Source organism: Hordeum vulgare, chromosome 2H (genome assembly GCF_904849725.1).
Source record: "Hordeum vulgare subsp. vulgare chromosome 2H, MorexV3_pseudomolecules_assembly, whole genome shotgun sequence".
In the NCBI taxonomy this organism is placed as follows: domain Eukaryota; kingdom Viridiplantae; phylum Streptophyta; class Magnoliopsida; order Poales; family Poaceae; genus Hordeum; species Hordeum vulgare.
The window spans coordinates 142,895,653-142,915,884 of record NC_058519.1 but is presented as its reverse complement, the minus strand read 5'-3'; the positions used below and the strand labels follow the sequence as shown (position 1 = coordinate 142,915,884).

Sequence of the window (20,232 nt, the reverse complement as noted above, 5' to 3'; positions counted from 1 at the left end):
TAGATTAAGCTTGTACTCGATACTTCATCATCAATCTAAACAAGAGCAAGGCGTAGGGTTTTACCTCTATTAAGAGGGCCCGAACCTGGGTAAACATCGCCTCCCTTGTTCCTAATACCACATGTCCGAGATCCATAGCTCGTGACCCCTACCCCGAGGTCTGCCGGTTTTCACACCGAGAGGAAGGGACACTAACCCGAATCCAAATCAAACTCTTCAACTCTTTTTATTTAGGGAAAACTCTTGTGCTCTTCTTAGCTAGCTCTACACTTTGCATATCTCTTAGTTTGTGTCAATAGCTTGCATCATGTACGTACATACTTGAGTTGTTTGATGAAGCACATATATTTAAGGGAGTTGAATTGTGGAAAGTACTCCTGTGAAGCTGGTTGTAGATGAACCCGATATGCGGAAAATGGTTGAGCAATCCAGGAAAAAAATAAAATATTCTAAAACCTTTTTCAAACAAATTTACCTACTAGGTGTACTCTATAAGAAGTGTGCATTGGTCCTAGCTATCCATCTACCAATACTACTGAAATCAATACATGGGACGGTAATTTTCCATTATGATAACACGGGTTTATAGATTACAAAAAAGATCTCCTCCGACTGAAGGACCTTTCGGACGACGGGACGTGCAAACAAAAAGAGCGATCGTAGAGCATAAGATAACTAATCCTTCAAAGAGGGAGCAAGAGAAAACATAAATAGCTGTAAATTACGAGAAACGCTTCATCTTCCACTGAACAGAACTGTCACCAAAGACTCACCAGATCCGCTGCAAATGCCCATCGCCGGTGAAGGGCATGGTGTGATGTATGAATCGAACCCTTCGCTCTGAATCAAGGCCATCTCGTTGTAGCTCATGTAGGTCGGAGTCAAATGAGGGGCAGCTTGGTCACCGTCGAGGTACTGCATGACCTTTCGCATGCTAGGCCTTGCGGTTGGCAATGGGTGCGCGCACAACAAACCTAGTTTGAGCACGATACTTACTTCTTCCTTGTTAAAATTTCCCTCGAGCCGGGAATCCACAGTATCGATGATTGAGCCATTGCGGTGGTGCTCAAGCACCCAGTCGACCAGCACCACCGGATTGTTATGCTCATCACTCCCGATTGGCCTGCGCCCACAGACGACCTCTAGGAGAAACACACCAAATGCGAATACATCGGTTGAGGGTGTTGCCTTCCCCGTGCGCATGAGTTCTGGCGCAAGGTATCCCATGGTACCAACGACATGTGTTGTTTGAGCATCCGTGCCATGGTCGTATAACCTTGCAAGACCAAAGTCACCGAGCCGTCCATTCATCTGCCTATCCAGTAGCACATTGCTTGCTTTTATATCTCGGTGGATGACGACTTGCTCCCAATCCTCGTGGAGATACAATAAGCTTGACGCGATGCCTTTGATAATCCAGTACCTTTGAGGCCAACATAGAGGTGGCCCATTCTTATTGTACAAGTACTTGTCAAGGCTGCCATTTGCCATGTAGTCATACACTAACAGAAGTTCACCGTTGCGCCGGCAATAGCCTAGCAGCTGCGCGAGATTCCGGTGCCGGAGACGACCAATGCTCACCACCTCGGCAATGAATTCACGTATTCCTTGCCTTGAGTCATGCGACACTCTCTTGACGGCGATCTCCAAATTAGACACCGGAAGGACCCCTTTGTATACTTTTCCAAACCCTCCAACACCGAGCACATTTCTGTTCTTGAACCCGTCTGTGGCATGGAACAAGTCCTTGTATGCGAATCGGTGTGGGCCGAAATCTTCCTCCCAGTCTTCGCGCACCTCAGCGAACCGACGCCGACGCCGCACGATGAACGCAACAGCCAAGACTGCAGCGATGAGCAATATGATTGCTAATGGTAGAGCGATGTACAGGGTCTTGGACGGAGGTTCGGGACCCACACGCGGTAGGCTGGGCAGCTTAGAGAAGTCGAGCGGCGGAGGAGGTCCGTCGAAGCTGAAGCTCCATCCGAGGACGTAGTGGTGCGTGGACACCACGCCCGACGATGATGAGAAGCCAGCATACATCGTGTCCGCCACGATAGTGGAGAGGTCAATGGTTTCAGAGAGCAAAGGATTCTTGGGCTTGGGAACTTGCACGGGAGATAATGTCACATTGAGTCTCCTGCCGTGGCCGTCGTAGTCCACCCACACCTGCATTGGCTTGCGGCTAATCAGCATCAGGTCTCGGAAGGCCATGTCGTCGTCGTCGCCGTAGTAGCCGGCGGGCTTGGCCTGCTGCGAGATGAGGCTGTTGACGTTGATGCCGACGTGGTTGCTGTTGATGTCGCTCAGCTCGGGGTTCCGGATGGTGTCTAGCTCGACGGCCAAGATGTGGTCGCTCGCGGTGCCGTTGGTCGCGTTGAGGAGGCCTAGGTACTGTCCGCCGTTGGCCGATGAGAGGTTAGAGGTCGGGGCGAGCACGAAGGCGAGGCCCTGATCGCTCAGGCTGTCGAAGACAGACACGATGGCGAACACGAAGGACGCGGAGAAGGACCGCGCCACGGCCGTGGAGCTCGCCGTCGCGTTGAGGAAGCGGAGTGGGGCTGGGTGGAAGGCGTGGCCTTTCTCCTGGGAAGTGAAGTTTGTGAGAGCGAGGAGGCCGTTGGGCATGACGACGGCGAGACCATCTAGGGTAAGATTCGCCGTCGCGAAGCCCTGGTAGGTGAACTGGCCGGCGTCGGCCGAGGAGGCTAACGCTACGTTCAGGCTCAATGACAGGAGCAGAAGAAGAGCTGGCATGGTTTCTCGCCAAAGTTTGCTCTCTCGTTTTCTTTTGAGCAGACTGAGATAAACTCAACTGGTTAAGTTTATGACCACGATCGGTACATTTTATGACGGCGTGGATGGTTGTGTTGTGGGTGAGATCGCAGGATTGAGGCGCACCGCACACTAGGATAAGTCAGAGAGAGAAGGACGTGTCTTGCAGTCGTAGAGGAGGACCGAGGCGCGCCGCACACTGGGGGCTGGAAGTCAGACAGAGAGAAGGGCGTCGGAGGGAGTCGCCGTCGTCCATCTAACAGAAGGTAGTAAAAGTGGAACACAAGTCTGCTACATTTATGGATAGAGTAGAATGGACCGCAGACAATTCTCACGCTCCAGTGACAACTCTCGCCTTCTATTGAGTACGAGTAAATAAATCTTCTCAAAACTATAAAGGTCTATGTCGATGCATCGTCTCTTAGCACGTAATCATATAATTAATAAAAACATAAAGAAACAACGAGTATAATGCATTGTATCTTATGTGTTATATCTAAATTTAATGATTTATGACTCATGTATACATGTGATTGGGTTAGCATTTCTTTTTTGTCTATGGCCACGTGTTAAGGTTGTATATTAGGTGAGATACAACTTCACTATCTCTCTTCATTTAATACAGTACCACATAAGCAAAATGCATATGAAACCACGCTAAGAGACTTCAGTTGACATAGGTCTAAGTGATAACGTGAGAGTTCTCACTCGAATGATACTCCCGTCGGTCCTTTTTTGTGTGCATTTAGGGTCCAGCTCGCATACCAATGAGGAGCGCTAGGTAAAAAAATGGACTAGTTTACCCCTGAATTGCTACAACGAGAGTTACTCGGCGCATGCGAACCATTCATTAGTAGAAAAAGGACCTTTTGTTCCGGTTCATAAGGGCTTCTGTCCCGGTTTTGGAACCGGGATTAAAAGGTCGTTACTAATGCCCTCGGCCTTTAGTGCCGGTTCTTACACCAACCGGGACAGATAGGCCTCCACTTCGCCACTCGGCCTGATGCATCTCGATTGTGGAGGATTTCCGCCAACGGAGCATCAGAAACGACAGACACCGAGTGGTCTTGGAAAAATGGGCTACCTTCTTTGCAGTCATGTAAATCCCGTAGATAAGTTTTTGATAGTGGGGATACCTCTGCTTGGAAGGAGTCAGGACTTTGGAGACGTAATACACTGGCCGCTGAACTTTGTATGCTTTGCCTTCTTCTTCTCGTTCGACTGTAAGAACAGTGCTGACGACTTGATTTGTAGCCGCGATATACAGAAGAAGGGGCTCTTTACTGAGCGGAGCAGTAAGAACCGGCTGGGTGGAAAGTAGGACTTTGAGGTCGTCGAATGCGACTTGGGCTTCGTCTGTCCACTCGAAAGTATCTGATTTCTTCATGAGTCGGTACAGAGGAAGTGCTTTCTCGCCGAGTCGACTGATAAACCTGCTCAAAGCCGCTAGGCAACCTGTGAGCCGTTGAACATCGTGTATTCTGACCGGCCTCTCCATTCGGACGATGGTCCTGATCTTTTCGGGGTTGACATCGATCCCTCGTTCCGAAACGAAGAAACCGAGTAACTTTCTGCTGGGAACGCCGAATGAACATTTGGCGGGGTTGAGCTTGATATCGTACCTATGAAGGTTGGCGAATGTTTCTGCCAAGTGAGTCAGCAGGTCGGAACCTTTGCGTGACTTGACTACGATATCATCCATATACGCCTCCACATTCCGACCGATCTGGTCGAGGAGGCATTTTTGGATCATACGCATAAAGGTAGCTCTTGCATTCTTCAAACCTAATGTCATAGTGATGTAGCAGAAGCACCCGAATGAGGTGATGAAGGTTGTTTTTAATTCATCGGGGCCATACAGACGGATCTGATGATAGCCCGAGTAGGCATCAAGAAATGACAAACGCTCGCAACCCGCAGTCCAATCGACAATTTGATCGATGCGGGGAGCAGAAAATGGTCTTTCGGGCAGACCTTATTAAGGTGCTTGAAGTCGATGCACATTCGGAGCGACTTGTCCTTCTTGGGAACCATGACAACATTGGCGAGCCACTCGGAGTGGTGAACCTCGCGAATGAAGTTGGCTGCCAAAACTCTCCGATTGCCTTCCTCTTATGCGCGGCGGACCGACGCAGGCGTTCTCGGATAGGCCGAGCGGTGGGATCCACATGAAGTCGGTGCTCAGCCAACTCCCTGGGTACACCTGGCATGTCAGAGGGTTTCCATGCGAAGATGTCCCAGTTCTCACAGAGGAATTGGGTGAGATCGGCTTCCTATTTAGGATCGAGGGTGGTGGAGATGTTCGTCGGGGCAGCAGTGTCGTCTGTCGGGTGGATGCTCACCTTCTTCGTCTCTCTCGCCGACTGGAATGCGGACTCCGAAGCTGGCTTCTTCGATCGCATCAAGTCAGCGGGGTCGACTGTTTTCTTGTACTCGTCAAGCTCGAGGACGGCCATCTACTGGTCGGCGATTCTTGATCCCTGCCACAGACACTCTTCGGCCAGCTGTCGATTGCCCGTGATTGTGATCACACCTTTCGGGCCTGGCATCTTCAGCTTCAGGTATACGTAACACGGACGGGCCATGAAACGCGCATACGCAGGGCGGCCTAGAATTGTGTGGTAAGCGCTCTGGAAGTCCACCACTTCGAACGTCAGCTTTTCCTTGCGGAAGTTCTTGTCGGAGCCGAAAACGACGTCCAACACGATCTGACCGAGTGACTTGGCCTTCCGTCCAGGGACGACTCCATGGAACTGCATGCTGCTCTCGCTGAGTTTGGACATCGGAATGCCCATCCCCTTGAGGGTGTCGGCGTACATGATGTTCAAGCCACTGCCACCGTCCATGAGGACTTTGCGCAGTCGGACTCCTTCCACCACCGGATCGAGGACCAGAGCCTGTCTCCCTGGGGTGGGTACGTGCGCCGGATGATCCGACTGGTCAAAGGTGATCGCAGTCTGAGACCATTTGAGGAACTTGGGGTTGGTAGGGGTGGCCATGTTCACCTCCCTGTTCACCAGCTTCAATCGACTCTTGCTCTCAACGTCCGCAAAAATCATCAGTGTTGCATGGACTTGGGGGAACGGATCCTCCTTATCCTCCTCATCCTGTTCATTATCTTTTTCACTCGGTTGCCCTTCGCCGAACCCCTAGATCAGGGGGCGACACTATCGAGTGGTATGCTTCGGATATATGGGGTTCCCTCTTCATCCATCTTCGTATGAACCGGACATGGCTGGTCCAGGATGGGATTATTGAACTGCTTCTTCTTGGGGGTGAATTGAGCCTTCCCTTTGCCCTTGAACTTGGCATTGGTTACGGCTGCAGCTTCTGCCTCCGGAGTGGACGGAGCTTTCTGCTTCTGCTTCCGAGTGTTACTCCCATCTCCATCGACGACTGTTTTGTGCTTGCCGCTTTGGATGCGGTCCTCTTCTTCGCCATTTGCATAGCGTACTTCTATCTCCATCATCTTGATCATGGAGATGTCACCTGTTCGGCCGAACTTCAGGTACAGATCCCTGTACCGCACGCCTGCCTTGAAGGCGCAGACTGCTTGATGCTCTGTGACGTTCTCCACCGTGTGGTAGAGAGTTGTCCAACGCTGAATGAAATCATGCAGGGGCTCATTCTGCTTCTGGACGCAGTGCTGGAGCTCCACGAGGCCAGCAGGGCGCTTGCACGTCCCTTCAAAGGTCGTGATGAACACTCGGGCCAGATCTGCCCAGCTATAGATGCTTGAGGGGGCCAACTGGTTCAGCCACGCTCGCGCCGAGCCGTCGAGCATCAGAGGGAGGTGCTTCATGGCGACATGGTCGTCTCCTCCTCCGATCTGGACTGCCACTCGGTAATCATCCAGCCATGTTTCTGGCTTGGATTCTCCTGTAAACTTGCTAATTCCCGTCGCCAATCGGAAGTTGGGAGGGATGTCAGCCGATCGGATGGCTCGACTGAAACACTCGGGACCAGAAACGATGGTCCGGCTTCCACTCGGACGGTCAATATCATAACCATCGCGGTGGGCTCGCCCCCTGTCGACCCTCCGCTGGGCGATATGCCCTCTCGCGTCGGGCCTTGGGTCGTAAGTTTCACCGACAGAATGCTGATCATCATGATGTCGGGGCCCGTAGGGCCCACCCCGTGGAGGGGTGCGTGAACGGCGACGATCTTCGGGATTTATGGAACGGCTGCCTCCCCTGTGTCGCTGACGAGAACCAGGGCTGTGAACTGACCGATGCGTATTCGCATGAACAGAACTATTGTAGATCCTGTTGTGCAACTGGGAGACAGCCGAATTTTGCTGCTGCGCCGTGTGCAACAGGGCGCGGATTTGCTTGATCCCCCTGCCAGCTTCTGAATCAGTCGGCTGAAGGGAATCGGCTATCTTGGCAGACGCAGCCAAGTTGAGGAGGGGTGTGCGGAACAACTCCACGTTGCTCCGCCGAGTGTGCCGACTGGCAGAACGGCGAGGCGGACGACGCGCGCCGGACGTTGCGCCGATCTCGTGCCCGTTCCGGCCAGCTTGACGGGGATCTTCATGGGAGTTGGCCATGTGTACTTCTGCTACAGGCCCGCGACCCGCTTACTCGGAAGGAAACTCGGTCGGAACCGAGTGCGAGCGCTGGGACGGCGGGGCAACCACAACCGACTCTAGAACCGCCACTTGTGAAGACGCGTTCTGGCGCGCCTCGGCGTGTTGCACCCAACGCTCGAGCCGCGGACGGCGGGACTGATTGTTGCGGCGCGTGACGGCGGTGTAGGTCGACACCGGAGCCGACTTCTCGAGAAGAAGAATGCCGCGGGCGCCGGCACGGAAGTGCGTAGCCCCACGGCGGGGAAGCGCCTCGACGTCGAGAGGGGCGTCGCGAAGCCATGCCGAATCGTCGACGATGAAGGAGAGAGCAACCGAAGAAGATCTCGTGACTCATGCTCGAATCTCCACCGGACGACATGACGAAATGATGTAGTCGCAAACTCGCCGGAAGTCGCTTAGACGCCTGCCCCACGGTGGGCGCCAACTATCGTGGGTATAAGCCTGAAAGTAGATGTGTAGGGTACGAAAAGGATGGGCAGAGCCTTAGCTACGGCGAGGTTGTATGAGTTCAGGCCCCTCTGTGGTGGAGGTAATAGCCCTACGTCTCAGTGCTCTGGGAGCTTGTTGTCGAGTGGAATCTGTAATACAATGAGTTGCTAACCCCTGCACCAGTGGGGGAGGGTGGCTTATATAGAGTGCGCTGCCCTCCACAACGGTTCGTTGCACAGGGGTGGAGTAGTGGCGAATAAATGCCTACGTTACAGGTAACGTATGTCTTAAATGCTAATAAAGGCACATGGAAACGTATGACCGTTTCCCTCCAGGGGGTTACGATGCACAGAGTGGAATCCAGTCGGTTAATTTGATAAACTCCGAATGCTAATCTCCGACTGGACGGACGAGGATCTGTTACCGACTAGATGAAGGGAACTCCTTAGTTCAGTCGGAACTGACTAAGGGCCTTGTCCCTTATGAGGGGTAGTCCTTGGGTTGGACCTACAGGGCAGGCCTATGACCCTACCCTAGGACTATAACCCCATCACCAGCCTTCCTGCATAAGACATAAGCTTACCCTTCCAGCAGCTTAATTTCTTTTCAAATCGTTCTTCAATACATTTCCACTCTTTAATTGTTAGTCGCCTATGATGAATCGGAATCCCGAGGTAGTTAATTGGAAGTGCTCCTATTTGACATCCAAATAACTGTCTATAAGCATCCTGCTCCTCTTTTGCTTTTCCAAAGCAAATGAGTTCACTTTTATGAAAGTTTATTTTTAACCCTGACAGTTGTTCAAATAAACATAACACCAATTTCATATTAATCGCTTTCTGCATATCATGCTCCATGAAAATAATTGTATCATCTGCATATTGTAAAATGGAAATTCCCCCATCAATCAGATGTGGAATTAAACCACCTACATGACCCATGTGTTTGGCCCTATCAATGAGTATTGTCAACATATCTGCTACTATGTTAAACAACACCGGAGACATTGAGTCACCCTGCCTTAACCCCTTATGTGTTTGGAAGTAGTGACCAATGTCATCATTTACCTTCACTCCTACACTCCCTTTGTGGATAAAAGTATGAACCTGCTTTCTCCATCTTTCATTGAATCCTTTCATCCTTAAGGCTTGTTGCAGGAAAGACCATTTGACTTTATCATAAGCTTTCTCAAAGTCCACTTTAAAAAAACCCCGTTTAGTTTTTTTTTTTTGCATTTCGTGGACCGTTTCATGCAGGACAACCACACCCTCCAAGATGTGTCTCCCTGGCATAAACGCCGACTGTGTTGGCTGAACCAAAGAATCTGCTATCTTCGTTAATCTATTAGTGGCAACCTTTGTGAAAATTTTGAAACTGACATTAAGTAAGCAAATCGGTCTAAACTGCTGAATACGCATAGGATCCGCCTTTTTGGCAACAGCGTAATTGTTCCAAAGTTAAGGTGGAATAACTGTAATTGTCCATTGAACAAATCTTGGAACATAGGCATGAGATCCCCCTTAATCAGGTGCCAACACTTTTTATAAAACTCTGCCGGAAACCCATCAGGTCCCGGCGCTGTATTTTGTTTCATGCTAGTAATTGCTTCATACACCTCTTTTCCTGTAAACGGGGCTGATAAAACCTCATTCTCCTGTTCATTGAGTTGAGGTATATCCTTAACCTTGTTTTCATCTAATGATATCGACGACTCGCTAGGTGCACTAAAAAGACTTATAATATTCAGAAATATAAGATTTTAAATTCTCATGTCCTATAATTGTTCCTTCATCTTGTTCTAACTGGATAATTTTCTTCTTTCGATGTTTGCCATTTGCAATCATATGAAAGAACTTAGTGTTATCGTCCCCATAGGCGACGTTCATCACTGTTAGAGCATATATCTCCATATGTGGTTTTGGTAATTGATGACAATTCCTATGGACTAATGGTTGCCTTAAGTTACATTTATAGGATTTTTCCATAGGCACTTCTTGAAGTCCATCTGTTGGGTTCAAGGAGTTTATATGATGACCAAGATGGTATTCAAGGTATTATCCAAAGAATGGTCATAGAGACACATGGTTGATCAAGTCTGAGACAAAGAGTAAATCAAGATGATCAACACACAAAGCGTACAAGATGTATCGAGAGGGATCAAATGATCCCATGGTATGGTAAGCATTGTCCATTACGTGTTTGTGTACTAACCCATGGTCTTCGTGAGAGTTCTATGTGGGGGTTAGGTGTGTTTCCATGGGCTTGCGTCAAAGGGAAGATCTCATACAACCCATGAAGTATGACGTCAAGTTGTGATCGTCATCAAAATTGTGATGGGCAAGTTCAAGTGGATCAGCACGAATATATCATGCTTGAAGCTTGCCGTCCATTGTGGTGGCAATGGACTTGTGAAGATATGCTGAAGAGTGGCTCACCCATAGTGAGTATGGGGGAGCAATCAACTAGTCTTCATCAAGCCAACGCAATCAAGAAAGGTGGTCCATCTCGAGGAAGCCAAGATCATCATCATCTAGCTCAAGAGGACGAGGTGAAAGGTATAGGTTTGCCCTTGATAGGTTTTCTATTTAGGATAGATTGTTGTACTATCAAGGGGGGCTCTCAAGTGAGTAGCTTGATCGTATCGTTCGTTGAGAGCTCAAACCATTTGCATCCTTGCATCATACTTCTTGGTTCTTGTTTGGTGTTTCTCTTTGTGAGTTTTAGAGCTTATGGTCATCTTCGTGACAAGCTCGAGTTCATCGAAAACGGAGTCCATATGCATCTACTATGATGTTTTCAATGTTGGAGTTTTTGCCGGTTCTTCATTCATAGAGGACTCACATCTCTATATCATTGGCATTTTCATATCTGCATGGTCTTAAGATTTCCAACAAACGGAGTCCATTGGCATTTTCATAGGTTTGCTGTTTGGATAGCTCTTGTCGTCCTGAATCCAACAAGCTTGGATTTGCTCGATTCGGAGCTCGTATGCGAAAGTTATGGCTGTTTTAAGTGGCGAGCGGTAGTACCGCTGGACCTAGCGGTAGTACCGCTAGAGTTGGCGGTAGTACCGCTGGCCCTAGCGGTAGTACCGCTAGAGCTGGCGGTAGTACCGCCCCTGGCCAGCGTAGTACCGCTCCAAGTTTTTAGTACCGTCATCTTTGCGGTTGTACTGCGTCGGACATTTTTGCGAAGACTTTCTTGGCGGTGGTTGGCCCGGTAGTATCTTTGCGCTACCATGGGCTCAGCGGTAGTACCGCTGGAGGGTCAGCGGTAGTACCGCTGCAGCCAGCGGTAGTACCGCCGGAGGGTCAGCGGTAGTACCACTGGAGCCAGCGGTAGTACCGCTGGGCTCGGGCTGTAAGTGGGGGTAACGGTCTGATTCCTTCCCCCACTATATAAAGGGGGTCTTCTTCCCCCTTGGCCTTATCTATCCGTTGAGCTCTTGTTCTACCTCCATTGTTGACATTCTTAGAGCTTGCTTACTCTCAATCCCTCCAATGATTCTTGCTTGTTCTTGAGGGAAAAGAGAGAGGAGATCTAGATCCACATCTCCACCAATCACTTTCTCCTCTATGTGAGGGGAACCCCTTGGATCTAGATCTTGGAGTTCTTTGTGAGCTCCTTGTTCTTCCTCTCATATTTCTCCATAGCTTTCGTTGTTGTGGAGGGATTTGAGTGTGAGGGACTTGACCACTTCGTGTGTTCTTGCCATTGCATTGGTTGCATCGGTTTGAGTTCTCCACGGTGATACGTGGAAGTGAAGTTTGAGAAGCTTATTACCTTTGGTACTTAGTACCCTAGATATTGTTCTTCGTGGATGTTTTGGCGTCCCAGAAGCTTGGTGGTGTCTCAGAGCTCAATCATTGTGGTGTGAAGCTCCGGGGAAGCGTCGGGGTCTCCAATTAGGTTGTGGAGATTGCCCCGAGCAATTTGTACGGGTACCGGTTACCGCCCCCAAGGGTTGCCACGTGTACGGGTTCGGTGACCGCCCCCAAGGTTTGCCATTTGTACGGGTTCGGTGACCGCCCTCAAGGGTCCCTTAGTGGAATCACGGAATCTTGCATTGTGCGAGGGCGTGAGGATATTACGGTGGCCTTACTGGTATCTTGGGGAGCATTGTGCCTCCACACCGCTCCAACGGAGATTATTATCCGCAAGGGTGTGAACTTCGGGATACATCATCGTCTCCGCGTACCTCGGTTATCTCTTACCCGAACCCTTTACTTATGCACTTTACTTTGTGATAGCCATATTGTCTCTTTTCATATATCTTGCTATCACTTAGTTGTTTATCTTGCTTAGCATAAGTTGTTGGTGCACATAGGTGAGCCTAGTTGTTTGAGGTTTTGTGCTTGACATATTAAACGTTAGTTGTATTCCGTATTTGTTCAAGCCTAAACCTTAATTATTTTAAAGCGCCTATTCACCCCCCCCCCTCTAAGCGACATCCACGTCCTCTCAATCACCTTAGCTCTACTAGCCCATCTGAGCTCTTCCTCTCTCAAAAGATTTTGTAGTTTGATCTCAGCATCATTCTTAATATTTCTTTCAAACAAACTTAGTTGGACCGACTCGGCCTTAATGTCTAAATCCTCAATGAGAGTGGTGAGTCTTTGTTTCTCTTTTTTATAAGCACCACTCTAATTTTTCGCCCACCCTCTTAGAAATTGGCGTAGATTTCTGATTTTATTTTGCCAAATTTCTACAGTGGTAGCACCTCCTAAATCTCTAGCCCATTCAGTAGCTAATAGATCCGTGAAACCCTCTTTTTCGAACCAGCTTAGCTCAAATGAGAAAGAATTTTTATTGCCCATATGGCTGCCCTCCCCTGAGTCAACCAAAATAGGAGTGTGATCTGAAATAGCTCTGTGTAAGGCATGCGCATTAACCAAAGGGTACTTCTGCTCCCAATCAACAGTAGAAAGAACCCGATCCAGCTTTTCATATGTTGGCACAGGTAATGAGTTAGCCCATGATTCACAACGGGTTTCCTAGCAATGCACCAACTTGCTTCCCTTTTCTTTACCTTTTTCTGCTTAAATTGGTTGTGATCTTGAACTATGCATTTTCGTTAAGAAACTAATGGAAAGGAAGAATGTATGGTTAAAAGGAGAAAAAGATAATGGTTGGTGAGACCACACACGTTTATGTGGTACTGAGGAGAGCATCAATCTTACGGCAGAAAAAGAAAGAAATAAGAGAGCATCAATCACCTTCTTTTTACATGCTCTTTTGCTAGATTTCTACGTACCATGATCTGTGGGGAGCTAAGTAACCCCAAAACACCAATGTGTGTTTTTGTTTTGTGTTCAAGCGCCACAAATCATCGCAAAGGACTGTGATTTGTGGCGCAACTATTCGAATGCGAAATGGGTTCATTGTCGTTTAGTTACCTTGGGATCCCGATTCATCAGAGATGTTTGACGAATCGGGAATGAAAACATATTGAGGATAAATTTGAAAAAAGACTAAGTTGTCGGAAGGGCAAACTTATGTTTTATGAAGGAAGGTTGGTGTTGATAAACTCGATGTTGTCAAGCTTGTCGATGTTTCTTGTATCTTTCTTTGAAGTACCGATAGGTGTACGGAAAAGATTAGCAAAGTGGGATATTATTTGTAGACCCAAAGACCTTGGGGGTCTAGGCATTGAGAATTTAAAAGTGAAGAATAGATGCTTGCTTAGCAAATGAATATACATGTTATCTACTGAGATCGAAGAGATGTGGGTACACATTTTAAGAAATACGTACTTACAATTTAAGTCTTTGGCTTAGGTTACTTCTCAGCCTAATGATTCTCCTTTTTCGAAGGGGTTAATGAAGGTGAAGGTAACCTTATTTTAAAGGGTGACGTTTTAGTTGGCAATGGCACCATGACCAGATTCTGGAAGGACACATGATTTGGAAATACACCGCTAGCTTTACAATATCCTATCCTATATAACATTGCACAATGCAAGAAAGATTAGTTGCACAATATTTCAGTCAATACCTCTTAATATCCAATTCAAGCGAGCTTTAGTGGGAGAAAGCTCAAATTTCCGGCTGCACTTGGTGAGACGATTTATGGATATTCAAGTCTCGGACCAGGCAGATAGTATTCACTCGAAATTAGCTACGAATAGTAGATTTTCGGTGAAGTCAATGTACATGGATCTAATTAACTCTGGGCCCCTTTCGAGATCATTGCATATTTGGAAGATTAAGGTGCCGCTCAGAATTAAAATTTTCATGTGGTTTATACACAAGGGGGTCGTATTAATCAAAGATAATTTGATAAAATGAAGATGGGTAGGCAATCTTAAATGTTGCTATTGTGATCAAAATGAAACAATAAGATATTTCTTTCTTGATTGTCCACTAGCAAAATTACAATGGCGCACTGTTCATATAGCCTTCAATATTAATTCACCAACGAGCATTAATACGATATTTGGGATGTGGTTCAATGAAGTAGTCGGAACTATAACGAATCATATCCAGATTGGAATAAGTGCTTTATTTTGGGCTATATGAAACACTAGAAACTATTTGATTTTTTATGGCAAGAGCTTCCATAATTTTTTGCTGGTTATCTACAGACCTACGGCTTGGATCCGTACGTGATCGTTACTCAACCATGCGGATTCCAGAAAGCTTATGACTATTGGATGCAACCGGTGAAAGACGATCGCACGGGCTAACTTTAGCTGATTTTGATGACGACTTACTAATAGGCTAGGTGTATAGGTATCATAGTCTATTTTTTGATCTCCTCGGATGTGGTAGTCTTTTATCTATCTTGGCACTTGTTTATTTTGCTAGTTTGTTAGCTGTTTGAGAATCTAAGACTTTGTTCTGGTACTTTTCTTATAAGATGGCTGCATGGATTGATGCACAGGTTGGGGCTGTGTTCTTCTTTTCCAAAAAAAAAAATCTTTTAGAAAAAAATTTAAAAAATCTGTGGCGCAACAGTGGAGTTGGTCGCTGTGGATGCTTATGGAAGCGGCTGGAGTGGCTTGGGATGAAAGACATTGCCTATTCTCTGGTACATTCTCACAACTGCTAGCAGTCGCAGGTATGAGCTGGGCAAGACGCAAGAGCGTGTCACGCGGGGCGAGAGCGTTTGTCACTGCATATGGTAGAAAGCTACTCCGTAGAAAAGAGCGATGTCTGAGTGAGACCTCTTTTACTTTTCTACGGGAAAAATATGGTCTTTTAGGCTCTTTTCACTATGATTTGACAAGAAGATTCGTAGTTGTGACTTCTAACAGTGATACATTTCTAGTTCACAAAGCCATTTTACGACTACTAGTTGTCTCATGTGTCAGTTCTTGGTTCCGGTTTTCTCTTATCTTCATTCGTTATCTACTCCCTTCGTTTTTAAATATAAGACCTTCTAAATATCTTACTATGAATTACATAGATTCATTCATTCTACATCGTATTTAGTGTATAATAAAATCTTTAAAAGGTCTTATATTTAAAAACAGAGGGAGTAAGAATTATTTTTTGGGTATTGAATTTGGGAAAAGCCCTATTTCAGCAAAACCATCAACGTCGTGTGACCCAAATATCTTGTTTTATACTGGCGGGTTTAACTCGGGCTCGGTGACAAAATTAAGGGACCGAAACTCGCTATTTTCTTCATTTAAAAGCCCATGGATTATAATTTATATTTTGACGAAAAGGCCATATATTTCCATTAAAGAAATGACCACAGTTTGCAAACCAAGAACAACAGAAACTAAAAAAGGAAACCTCACGGATAGGAGGAAGAAAACTAAAGCCTACAAAAATCAGGCAAAGCTAGTGTAGTGTCAAGAACACATTTATATTATAGAACCAACTGCACGCATGCAGCTCAAACTAGCGTGACACTTGCACAAGATCACGGCAAAGTTCAAACCATCAACTAGAACAAGTTCCCAAGACATTTTTTTGATAAAGGCTTTTATTACTTAAAATGTTTAAGCAATACATCCAATCTCTGTACAGTTAAGATGCACACAGTCACCGACTAAACGTACGAACAGTAAAAACAGCAACACACCTAATACAATCTTCCAGACGTAAATTATCGTCGCCTACGGAGGTCCTATCCGGAGATCAAACAACCACCCATATAGGATAAAAATATGGCTCGTCACCTTTTCCAATCACACACAAGCCTTCGTAAAAAGGACTCGAAACTTCATCCGTTGTAAGGTGGACCACGAACGAAGAATACCCTTGCATTGGAAGAGAACAGAGTAACTTGTATCATTAAAAGCCTTGTCATTTCTACTCAGCCAAAGTGACCATATAACAACAAGCGTTCCTACCCTAAAATTGGTTCTGAACTTATAATCTATCCCATTTAACCAATTGTCAAATACATTTGCAATGGATGTGGGTTGATACAAATTGGAAGCCATTTGAATAGCTGACCAAATAGAACGTGCGAACTTGCAATCAAAGAATAATTGTTTTATTGTCTCTTTTCGAGGAAAAAGTACACACTTCGTACTTCGGTGCCAATTGCGTTGGATAAGGTTATTCTTAGGTAAAATAACACCTTTGCGAAGGTACCACGCGAATATTTTTAATTTCAGTGGAACCTTCATTTATCATATTTTTATTATTATTATCGACTGGGATATTGGACTGGATCATCGCCCTATACATGGAATCAAATGAGAATCTCCCATTCCTACATAAATTCCAACGAAACTCATCAGTACCTTGTGACAGATGAACCGATGCCAACCGACCCAACAAGGCATTCAAAGACCGAAGTCTCAGACCGGTTAAATCTCGTCAGAACGTTACATCTGATGGCGAAACTTGCATAACAGAAGCAAGTGTAGCATCTTTGTGTCGCACAATATTGTAAAGAGTCGGAAACTGTTTTTGGAGGATGGTACTACCTAAACATTTATCCTCCCAGAATCTTATCTCCGATCCATCCTTAATCCTAAATAAGTCAAAACGAAAGAAATGCTTCTTAATTAGTCGCCATCATGCCAGCCCAAAAGTGTGAGTCCCTGGGTATTCATATGACCTGTGATAACATTTTCGTGCCAATGCATTTTTACTTAAGGAGTGTTTGCCAGACACCATCCTCCGTAAGTGGCTTGAAAAAGCCACTTATCCAAGAGGGCTGATAATATTAGTTAGTTCTTAGCCTGTAAAATAAACTACACTGGTAGTGTTTGAGATGAAGACTGCACGCAAGAACAAATCAATCAACTCCCTGTTGTTCTGAAGGAAAATACGTAGAGGTACTCGTGTATTTAGAACTTCTGGGGTATTGGTTTTATCATCCATTTGAATTCCTATTGTAAGGTACTTCCTCCTTTTTTTTTAGTGTGCATATAAGATTTGGTCAAAGTCAAGTGATACAAAGTTTGATCAAATATATATCAAGAGATATCAACATCTATAATACTAAATCTATATGCTATGAAAATTAATATTATGACGCATCTACTAATATTGATTCAATATTATAAATGTTGATATTTTATTTTATAAATTTAGTCAAAATTTATGAAGTTTGACTTTGATCAATTTTTATATACGGACTAAAAAAAACGGAGAGAGTACTAGTATGGTGGGCATTCATTGGGTGGAGATACGAGCCTGAAAAATAGATATCACTTGTTTGACAACATTGTGTCGTGTGTTTATTATATAATCCTGAATTTCAGTCATAAGAAAGATAAGCCACAATATTGGTATACCATAGATACATCGGAGCTCCTATTGTCAATTACAGAATTGCACTTTTTTTACTCAGTGCAAGAACCTCATCACCTTCCTCCCGAGAGATCAGAAATGGCACCTACGCTCGTTGATGAAGTGTATGGCATCACGTTCTGGTTGAACTCCCCGTTGTACATCCGCTCCAGCATGCTGAAGCTGAGGTACGCCGGTGACAGGTCTGGGAGGAGCATGTCACCGTCGAGGTACTGCATGACTTGCCGCATGGTTGGCCTCGCGGTGGGCAGAGGGTGCGAGCAGAGCAGTGCTAGTTTCAGTACCAGTGAGACCTTGTCCGGATTAAACCCATCTGGAATTCTTGTATCTGCCACATCAATAATCGAACCGTTGCGCCATTGCTCGATCACCCAATCCACGAGCACGATGCGGCTGTTGCGGTCGTTTTGCTCAATTGGCCTCCGTGCACAGATGATTTCCAGAAGGAATGCACCGAAAGCGAACACATCGGTAGACGGGGTTGCCTTGCCGGTGTGTCCTAGCTCGGGAGCTAGGTAGCCCATGGTGCCAACCACATGTGTTGTATGGGCGTCTGCTCCATGATCGTACAACCTTGCAAGGCCGAAATCCCCTAACCGCCCATTCATCTCGCTGTCTAGGAGAACATTGCTTGCTTTCACATCTCGGTGGATGACAACTTGCTCCCAATCCTCATGGAGGTACAATAACCCAGAAGCCACCCCTCTGATTGTGTGAAATCTTTGACGCCAATCCAGTGTACCCACTGACGCATCATACAAGTATTTGTCAAGGCTTCCGTTTGGCATGTAATCGTAAACCAGGAGAAGCTCCGCCTTGCGGCGGCAGTAACCAAGCAGCGGCACGAGGTTCCGGTGCCGCAGTCGTCCGATGCTTGCAACCTCGGCAACGAACTCCTTCATCCCCTGCCTCGACTCATGGGAGACCCTCTTTACGGCGATCTCCTTGTCAGGCTTGCGGAGTTTACCCCTGTACACACTTCCAAAGCCTCCTACTCCGAGCAGGTTCTTGTTGCTGAACCCCTTGGTCGCATGAAATAATTCTTTGTAAGAGAATCGGTGGGGGCCGAACGCGTCCTCCCAGTCCTCACGCAGCTCGGAGTACTTGTGGCGCCGTCGTACAAAGAAGCACACTCCGATGCCTACTGCAAAAACCAGCATCACTGACACTATAGGCAGCACAATCTCTAGGATCCTCGACCGCGGCTTGGGCCAGGCGCGCGGCAAGACCGGCAGCGCCGAGATGTCCAGTGCCGGGGCTGGCACGTCCAGTGCGAAGCTCCAGCCGACGACGAAGTGGCGCGTGGACATGACGCCCGTCGCCGACGAGAATCCAACGTACGCCGTGCTCTGCACCACACCCGAGAGGTCGACGGCGGTCCGCAGGAGCGGCTTCCTGGGCCTGGGCACGCCCAGGGGAGCCATGGTCACGGTGATCTCCGTGGCCACGCCATCGTAGTCCACCCACACTTGCATTGCCTTCCGGCTGATCAGGCTTAGGTTCTGGAACCTACCTGTGCTATCATCGTAGTATCCGGCGTCAGCGGAATCGATGGATATCAGACTATTGATGTCGACGCCGACATGGTTGCTGCTAATGTCACGGAAATCGGCGTTGAGGAGAGTGTCGAGCTCCACGGCGAAGATAGGGGCGGTCTGGTTGCCGTTGGTGCCGTTGAGGAGGCCCAAGAACTGGCCTGGAAGCGCAGTGGAGAGCACATCCCTGGACGCTGAGGCGAAGAAGGTCAGTCCGTGGCTGCTCAGGTTGGCGTACGGCCCGAAGATGGCGAAGACGAAAGTGGTCGAGAAGGACCGCATAACGCCGGTGCCGTTAGCCTCGGCGTGGAACGGCAGCGGGGACGGGTGGAAGGCCTGGCCTTTCATCTGAAGGGTGCCATCGGTCAGCATGAGGAGGCCCTTCGGCGTGACGGTGGCGCCGCCATTGAGCGTCAGGTTGGCACCCACGAACCCGTTGTAGGCGAACTGCCGACCGTCATCGCCGCTGCTGCTTCCACCACCGGTGGCCGGGTGCCAGAGATCGGCGCCCACCAGGAGCAGGAGCAGAGTGACCAAGTGGTGAGGCTGGAGAAACATGGCCGGATGAGCCAGTGTGCTGTAGTCTGTGGCGCAGGAAACAGTGAGACACGCTCTCTTTGGTTCTTTGGTTATAGCCAGGTTCGTCAAATTTCTAACTGCATACTACAGCGAACCCTCAGTTTTTGTGTAAGATTGACGCGTTGGAGAGGAGTTCTTTTTTCAGCGTTCCCGGTGTGGAAAATTATGAGAGCCTTGTGGTTCGTAGCGCGCGTTTGACCAAACTTACCTACTGGAATTGAAATGCACTAATGGAGTCTACAAGTTGTGATATCTACGAATCTACAATGGTGGCCTCCAAGCACATTTCAACTCATCAACCCGTGGATCTGCACGGCTTAGAAAATTTCTAAAGGCAAATCCAAGATTGGACTACACATTCACGGGAAATTGTGATCTCCAAACACAGTGTTAAACAAAGTACCAATAACCTTAGGCTGGTCATAGTGGGGAGTAACTTAGGCTGGTCGTAATGAAAGTGTCATAGATAGTATTGACAACTAGTCAATTTTGATGAGGGGCATAAAATTAAATGAAGAAAAAGAGCCGTAACATATTACATGTTGTGCTACTGACCATTTTCTCGAGAAACGACTCCATCTCCGGAAGGCGCAACGATGAC

The 20,232-nt window shown here is 47.3% G+C and overlaps 1 pseudogene; it reads right to left on the bottom strand.

Moving 5' to 3' along the window:
• Positions 1–1,021: 1,021 nt before the first annotated feature.
• On the bottom strand, positions 1,022–19,610 carry LOC123425587 (annotated as a pseudogene).
• Between the last annotated feature and the right edge of the window lie 622 nt (positions 19,611–20,232).